This window comes from Vicia villosa, unplaced genomic scaffold, assembly GCF_029867415.1.
Source record: "Vicia villosa cultivar HV-30 ecotype Madison, WI unplaced genomic scaffold, Vvil1.0 ctg.000547F_1_1, whole genome shotgun sequence".
In the NCBI taxonomy this organism is placed as follows: domain Eukaryota; kingdom Viridiplantae; phylum Streptophyta; class Magnoliopsida; order Fabales; family Fabaceae; genus Vicia; species Vicia villosa.
In genome coordinates, this window is record NW_026705251.1 from 488,913 (window position 1) to 498,367 (window position 9,455).

The following is a 9,455-nucleotide window of genomic DNA, read 5'->3' on the forward strand; positions in this document are numbered from 1 at the left end:
TATCTTGATTCAATAATCCCCTTACTTAGATGATGGCTCATGCATAATGACAATGTCATAAATCTCGTTGGAATTCAAGAGAGGTGAAATCAACATTTAAAAAAGTAATTTAATCCAAGTTCCGATTAAAAATGATTTCTAATGAGAAAGTGATTAAATAATGATCATATGTACCCATAAGGTAACTCTTTTTTTTTTTTTTTTCTTGAAATGAGATTTACAAAATACTTGGCTCAAAGGCAAAATTTTACTTCAACTTTAAGCTAAGTGTTGCACCCCAAAATTTGCCCATCTAATTCCATTTTTAATTGGCTTATGTTGTCCCATTTCATCTGCATTATCATCCCATCTGGTCATCAATAAAATCATGCATTTATCAATAATTGGGAAATGAGAGCAAGGATCATGGATGTAAGGATTAATTTGGGACTCGTTGTGATTTTCTCTGACCATATTTTCCCTATTCTATCTTTCATCAATTCAAGGGGGTTCCTAAAGCTGATTGAGATACAGAAAATGACTCATGGTTTGTGTAATAGGATGATGAGTTTATCTATCTTCTGATACATCAAGTTAAAGTCTTATGCATATTAAAGTCGCTTCTAGAACAAATTATTATGAATTTAAGATTCAATCAGGAGTGTTCTAATTATTATGGAACTATGAAAAGTATACAATTGATTCGAAGGACAAGCTACAATTGGCAATAAACTTTCATTGACTTATGAAAAGTATACAATTGATTCGAAGGACAAGCTACAATTGGCAATAAACTTTCATTCACTCACAAGTCATTCGAGACCAATTTTGATACCAAACTCAGAACATCTACCAATTCTTATCATAAATCAAGTTCAACATCCAAGATTAACCATTTCAAATCAACCAAAATCCAATCAGATTGAAACTTAAGAGTTGTTTGGTACAAAATCCAAAAAAAGGTGTCTATTACACATTACATTGAAGAAAAAAGCTATAAAGATACAGATTTTTAACCTAAGTCAACCAAAATCAAACACCCTATCCTAATCCTACACTTCATCATGATCACATCTTCATGCTTCCACCAAGCTTCAATCTCCTCCATATCCTTGCTCCTCATTCATGTCCAAAATCAGTTAGCTTTGAACCTGCACCATACAAAAAAATCAAAATGTTAGTCAAAGCATTAATCCACACACACATTCCAGTTGTACATATCCAAACCAACTCAACACTAACAGCCACCTACTTAACATTATTAACAGTTCCTTACAACCTAACATTCAATTAGCCTACTGCATTCAGTTCAATCATCCACACACTCAATACCAAGTCCACATAGAAAAATCAGAATTAATCCATAACCACACTGCACAGCCCCTTAACAACCTCACTGAGTTCATTACAAAGAAATAGATCCTACCATACATATTCAATTCATTGTCAACAGAACCTAACCCTATTAACATCTAACTGTCAGCTCCCAAACTCATTGCTAAGAGGGATTGATTATCACTAACAGCAATCCACTTCACTCACTTCCTATAAACCTCAAAACAGAATCAACAACTAACAGCTCATAACCAAACTAATAACCAACTTATAACCACCAAAAACAGATTTGTAACTAACTTCCTAAGCAGTTTTATAACAGCACCTCTAACCAATTTTTATAACAGAAAAAGCAGTCTTGTAACAACCTATAACAACCCTAACTAACTTCCCAAAGTCGGTTACAAAACTCTAAAAGATAACAGAATTTTGACACAAAAAAGGAGGAGAAGGAATTAACTGAAATCAAGAGTTGAACTCACCTCATAACCTGGAATTCTCTTCATCTTCAATCTCTATATAACAGAGCACTGCTACATTCTTCAGGGCTCCACCATTTTCACACATCTCTGCACTATCTTCATCCACATTTCTTCTCCGATCTTCATCATCTTCAATCTTTCTCTCCCAATTCAACAATCATCATCACCGATCCAGTGTTCTTCACCTTCAGAATCCTTCACCTCTTCATTCAATCATCAACCTTCATCCCCTTTGATTCTATCTTCATCGCACAAAAAAAAAACTCAGAACCTGTAATAAAACTTGGAGCTCTGCAATCGCCAACGCTTGAACAGGACCTTCATCCTTCTCTCTCTGAACCTTCTTCATCTTCTCCACACTCACAAAACCTCTTCACATTCAAACCTTCTTCATCATTCACCAAGAACCATAACAGAAAAATTCAGATTTCAATCACTTTTATCTTCTTCAATCCATTCAACCTTCAAACAACCTCCAACCGAAGCCTCCATCATCATCTTTAGCATCTGAATCGAGTTCAACCTTCAACTTCACGTCATTCTCCAATTCCATCAATCGACACTTCAATCATCATTGTCATCGTTCGCTGTGGACGATTCCTCAACTACGACACGCAAGAACTTCATCAACAAAACAGAAAACCAGAAAGGTGAGGAGAAGGATTCGGGTCATAGCAAAAATGTGAAGCAAAGTACAGCTACCTGTAATCTTCAAACTTCTCTGAATCGAATTCACCTTCAGACTCACCATCATCTCCAATCAATCAACTTCTCTATACATTCATCAACATCATCATCTCCACGCATCTTCAGCTCCCAATCGCAGTATTCACGCAGCGTTCATCATCGTTTTGTTTTTATCATGTTGCTTGGATCGAAGTCGGAGATTGAATCAGAGATATGCGAGAGTGGTGAAGTAGAGAGACGAGATGACGATAACGGTTTCGTGTTCTTGATCCATGGTGGCCGGTGATTTGATCGGAGAGAAGGAGTCGCGCCGCTGAGTTAGGGAGGGAGAGAACTCTGAGTTTCTCTGAGTTCACGATAGAAGCCGAAAGGTCATACCTCCCGAACCCTACTCCCTTTCCCATTTTATTTATTTAATTTAATTTCTTTTTAATTTTTTTTGGGTTAACTAGTAATAAACCCGTGCGCTCGCACGGGTTCTGGTACGGGACGCGCATTTGTTTCAGATGTATATTTTTTTAGAAAAATATTCGGTAGCTGTAAAAAAAAAATTGAATGTATAGAAAAATGTCTGGTACCCGTAAAAAATTAATAATTGAATGTATAGAAAAATGTCGGCTACGTGTGAAAAAAATAATAATTGAATGTATAGAAAAAATTTCGGTACCTGTGAAAAAATAATAATTAAATGTTTAGAAAAATGTCTGGTACCCTTTAAAAAATAATAAATGAATTTTAAAAAAAATGTCTGATACCCGTGAAAAAATAATAATTGTATGTATAGAAAAATGTCGGGTACCTGTGAAAAAAATAATAATTAAATGTATAGAAAAATTTTGGTACCTGTGAAAAAATAATAATTGAATGTTTAGAAAAATGTTTGGTACCCTTTAAAAAATAATAAATGAATTTTTAAAAAAATGTTGGTACCCGTGAAAAAATAATAATTGAATGTATAGAAAAATGTCTGGTACCCGTGAAAAAATAATAATTAAATATTTAGAAAAATGTCTGGTACCCGTGAAAAAATAATCATTTAATATATAGAAAAATGTTCGGCACCCGTGAAAAAATAATAATTGAATGTTTAGAAAAATTCTGGTACTCGTGAAAAAATAATAATCTAAAGATATTGAAAAATGTCCGATACCGGTAAAAAAATAATAATTAAATATATAGAAAAATGTCTGGTACCCGTAAAAACATTTAAATCAATATGATTATTTTACTACAAAATACAATTTTATTATAAAATATGTGAATAATAGAAGCTCAAAAAATGTAATAAAAAAATAGAAGAAAGCAAATATTAGAATCAAATAGAAACTAAATATTTGTCTTTTTAAGATGGAAGATTTTTAATATTTTAGATTATATTTGTCTTTCGAAGAAAAGAATAAAAAAATATTTGGCAACTATTGATATTATCTTTTCAAACATTCAGAATTTATCGTCATACTACCATTTTTATTTATTACTATTAATTAAAAAATAATAATTTAAAATTATTGTTTCTAAACTATATAAATGGATACACGTATCTCTCATTTTTTTTTCTCCATGTGCCTATCTCATGTCTCTTATCTCAGTGCGTACAACTGGAATACATTGGATAACAGTTGAGTCCTATCTGCTAATGTTTTTTAAAATCTAAAAATACAAAAAAAAAATTAAATTTAAAAATAAACAATTTTTTAGTTGGTTTATAAAAAATAAATTATAGTTTTGTTCTTAACTTAATAAAAGATAAATAATTTAAGTATATTATATTTATGTTTTTTTGTAAATGAAGAATTTTTCTTAAAAATATTATAAAAACTTAGTTAAATATGGAGATCTCATCAAAACTTATTTTCTATTTATGTCTTATTTATATTTTCTATATAGACTATCTTTAATTTTCATATGATTTCATCTTCTTAGATATATATATATATATATATATATATATATATATATATATATATATATATATATATATATATATATATATATATATATATATATATATATATATATATATATAGAGAGGAGGGATCAAATTACACCCGAAGAGTTACACCATGAGTTACACTCATTCAATAACTACATCTCGAATTAATATTTTTTAAATTCAACCGTTGGATTGAAACATAATATCATATAGATCATATCTATAAAGTTTGAGCTTAATCTATAATGATTTACTATGTCATTGAATTACATCAAAATTAACGTTATATGAAAGCTTATTTTGACGTTAATCTTTGGATATCTTGACGATATAGTAAATCATTATAGATTAAGCTCAAACTTTATAGGTATGATCTATATGATATTATGTTTCAATCCAACGGTTGAATTTAAAAAATATTAATTCGAGATGTAGTTATTGAACGAGTGTAACTCGTGGTGTAACTCTTCGGGTGTAATTTGATCCCTCCTCATATATATATATATATATATATATATATATATATATATATATATATATATATATATATATATATATATATATATATATATATATATATATATATATATATATATATATATATATATATATATGAGGAGGGATCAAATTACACCAATAAGTTACACTTATTGTTACACTCTTTTGGACTCATCATTGACACGATTCTTTCTAAAAATAATTTCCTCTATTTTTGGTAATAAATAAAATATAATTTCCTAAATATTTATTAAATCCAAAAATTAAAATTCTTAAATACTTATAAAAAAATTTATTGATTATTAATAAAAAAAATACTTTCTTCTTATTTTTAAAATAATCTCAACTTTTGTATTTTTTTTATATTAACTTTTATTATATTATATTCAACTAAAGTAAATAATAAATTATGATTTTAAATATTTCTTAAAAAATCATAATTTTTAATAAAAAAAAGTATTCTTAATTTGAAACTAATTTCTTTTTTATGTAATTTCTTTAGTGTTTTCAATACGATTTTGTACATTTTATTATGTACATTTTCTATAGTAAGTGATAATTTTTTGATAACAATATAATTATTAAGTACATTTTATTCACTATTTTATTTTTTCTTTAATGTTATTTCATACAATTTTGTTATTTATTTTAAAACTTATAAATTTCACTGTGTATTTTAAGTGGGTAAATATTGTTTTAAATGGATAAGAAATTAAAAAAAACTGAATTTTAATATTTAATAATATTTTCTAAACAAAACAAAATTTGATTCACGTTTTTCTTTAAATCAAGTTCTATTATATTTAAATTCAACTAATACTTTTTAAACAATAGTTTGGAATAATATTTAAAAAAATGTATGAAGAAAATATAACTAAACAATGAGTAAAGAGTATATAATGTTTTAGTTTTGAATAAAATAAATAAAAACGATATAAATTAATTTCAATAAAAGGTTCACTAAATTTTTTTCCCGATTTACATTATAATAATTATACACATTACTTACTATTTTATTTTGTTCATTTTATGTTTTTTAATAAAAAATTTAAATTTATTTAAAAACTTGTAAGTTTTATTGTGTATTTTAAGGAATGAATATTGTTTTATTTAAGATAAATTAAATAATTTTGTTTTAAGTGGATAAAATTAAAATAAAAAGTTAATTTTAATATTTATTAATATTTTCTAAGTAAAACAAAAATTTATTCACTTAAAGCACACTATGAAATATATAAATTTTAAATAGATTACATTATCGTATTAAAAACATTAAAGAAATTAAATAAAAAAGAAATTCGTTTTAAATTATAAAAAAAATCTATATTTATTCAGAATTATGATTTTTTTAGAAATATTTAGAATTATAATTCATTATTTGCTTTAGTTGAATATAATAAAAGTTAATATAAAGAAAATACAAAAAGTAAGATTATTTTAAAAATAAGAAGAATTTTTTTTTATTAATAATCAATAATTTTTTTAGAAGTATTTAAGAAATATAATATTTTGATTGATTAAATATTTAAAAAATTATTTTTTATTTGTTACCAAAAATAGATGAAACTATCTTTAGAAAGAATCATGTAAATGATGAATCCAAAAGAGGTCATTTAATAACCGTTAGATTAAAGTACAATCAATGGTTATAAAAGAGTGTAACAATTAGTGTAACTTATTGGTGTAATTTAATCCCTCCTCTGTTATATAACATCCTTAGGCATAAATTATAAGCAAATTTACCTTTTTAGATTTATTGAATAATTAGTGAATCTAGTCAATTTATAATCTAAATGAATAACTTTTAAATTAGTCAAAAAGTTAAAGTTGTATATAAAAGAAAACGGGGAAAGTAATATATTACACCTTTTGCAATTTAAATTAATTGTATTTTGTAAACAATCAACCTTTTCTAAAAGGACGCGCGGAAGTGGAATATTAATATTAATTAAACAACAAATATGGACATTACATAGAAATTAGTTTCAAATTAAGAATATTTTTTTTTTATAAAAAATTATTATTTTTTAAGAAATATTTAAAATCATAATTTATTATTTACCTTAGTTGAATATAATATAATAAAAGTTAATATAAAAAAAATACAAAAGTTGAGATTATATTAAAAATAAGAAGAAAGTATTTTTTTTATTAATAATCAATAAATTTTTTTATAAGTATTTAAGAATTTTAATATTTGGATTTAATAAATATTTAGGAAATTATATTTTATTTATTACCAAAAATAGAGGAAATTATCTTTAGAAAGAATCGTGTCAATGATGAGTCCAAAAGAGGTTATTTAATAACCGTTAGATTAAAATACAATCAATGGTTATAAAAGAGTGTAACAATAAGTGTAATTTATTGGTGTAATTTGAACCCTCCTCATATATATATATATATATATATATATATATATATATATATATAGGGGACGACTCAAGTGAGAACACTTGGTTATTATGAGAAATGAGAACAATGAATCACGACCATTAAATTTTGATTTTGTGGATTTTAATGGACTAGATTGGTTTTTATTTCTATTTTGATTTAAAATAAATATTAAGGATCATAGAAAAAGAAACCAATCCAATCCATTAAAATCAACAAAATCAAAATTTAATGGTAGTGATTCATTGTTCTCATTTCTCATAATAACCAAGTGTTCTCACCTGAGTCGTCCCCATATATATATATATATATATATATATATATATATATATATATATATATATATATATATATATATATATATATATATATATATATATATATATATATATATATATATATATATATATGTATGTATGTATGTATAGATTTAAGGGTTAATAGTCGTTTATCCCCCTGTCATATAGACGAGTTTTGATTTACACCCCTTTAAAAAAAATTGGATTACCCCCTTATAATTTTTGGGCACCCCCCTAAACGTATAAAAATCAGGTGGGTAAATCAAAAAAATTAATTTTACAGGTGGACAATTTTTCCTCTTAGGGGGCAAAATACTTAGAATTTTAATATATAATGCGAGAAACTATAGAGGCTAATTCATCGATTAGAGAAGAAACACAATAGGTTGCAAAACTCTTTCTCACCACAACAATTTTATCTAAAGGATTAAAAAATGCTAATTATTAATACGATAAAAAATAATATAAGTTATAAAATATTATGGATTGTAATTGATTATTTAATAAGAGTTAACTCAAATATATAATTAAAAAAATAGTATTTTTGTACATTTCTTTTAATGTGTCTTAAATATTATTAATAAAATATCCAAGTACTTTAAAAAAATTCTAATTTATAAATTCAATAAAAAAAAGAATGTGCCCTATAAATAAGAGTCTAATTAAAACATTTTGCAAAGTGAGTGTTGTGCAAAGTTTGAATTATCACAACGTTGCAAATTTGAACTGAATTTGAGCAGAGTGATGGCTGTCGGTCAAATTAAAAGTTTTGTTGTGATGATCTTACTGATAATGTTTATTATTGTACAAGCTGAAAGCATCTCTCAATCTCGAGAATTAAATTCTAACAATGGTAATGAACCTTATTGTATAAGGTGTCCTGATATGTGTAATAGAAATCCTCCAGTCCGTGATTTTGATGCGTGTGTGGCAGATTGTAGAAAAAAATTTTGCTAGTATCATATTTCTTTGCATGACAAGGTTATTTTCCTATTTTGTTTATCGTAAAATTTAATTTAAATTTATTTACAAAATAAAATATATAAAAAGTTTTTATTTTATTTTGTAGGAGCTGGAGTACTGATGCATACATACACTACTTCATCCTTGATATATTCTAGCAATAATAAATAAATTTCGTGTATGCTTTATGAGATCATATGCAATAAAATGTAATTGAGAAATTGATATTTTGCAAAATTTACATAAATATTTATAACTCACCATGTCTTTGTCTTTATATTTTAATAAACAATTTTCGGAAGTTTTGTTTATTTTTTTTTTTTTTTTATGATGTTTGATTCATAAAACACATAGAATTCTAAGAAATATATGTATTTAGTATTATTACATGATTACAATCCATGTATTGTTTCATTCTCTTATGGCTAACCAGGCCACATTATGGGCATGGCCATTATCCGTCATACTAATGTATTGTGCCTGTCTATTTATGAATTTCTTAAGGATTTTTACTATTTATTTCGTTATTCTTCTCCAATGTGTTACTCTTATCTTTCGTCCCAGTTTCTCCACCCTTAAAGCATATCTACTACTTGCTTGCTATTAGTTAAAACCTTTTCCTCCCCCGCTTCCATCCTTTTGGAAAAGATCATGACATTAAGGATCACTTGAGTCTCCACTTCCATAATTTTTCATACCCCTTCGACTCCAAGTTAACATTGCTTTGATCCCTCTTTTCTCATTTCATTTTGGTACATCGCTCAAATGTTCCACTCACAACACCATGGATAGTTGCATCTAAAAACCACACGTGCTATACTTTACTGGTCAATATAAAGGACATATATGCATTGAATTCTATAACGACATTATTAAATTAGTCTT

General features: G+C 26.1%; 2 long non-coding RNA genes across 2 annotated transcripts; one reads left to right on the forward strand and one right to left on the reverse strand.

Annotated features, from left to right (window-relative positions):
* Positions 1–874: 874 nt before the first annotated feature.
* On the reverse strand, positions 875–2,871 carry LOC131629304 (uncharacterized). Its single transcript, XR_009292009.1, has 3 exons — positions 2,499–2,871; positions 1,797–2,417; positions 875–1,130 (listed from the first exon to the last, which is right to left on the reverse strand). It is a non-coding gene; the product is annotated as an uncharacterized LOC131629304 (long non-coding RNA).
* A 5,411-nt stretch (positions 2,872–8,282) lies between these two features.
* Positions 8,283–8,791, forward strand: LOC131629305 (uncharacterized). Its single transcript, XR_009292010.1, has 2 exons — positions 8,283–8,588; positions 8,677–8,791. It is a non-coding gene; the product is annotated as an uncharacterized LOC131629305 (long non-coding RNA).
* The last annotated feature ends 664 nt before the right edge of the window (positions 8,792–9,455 follow it).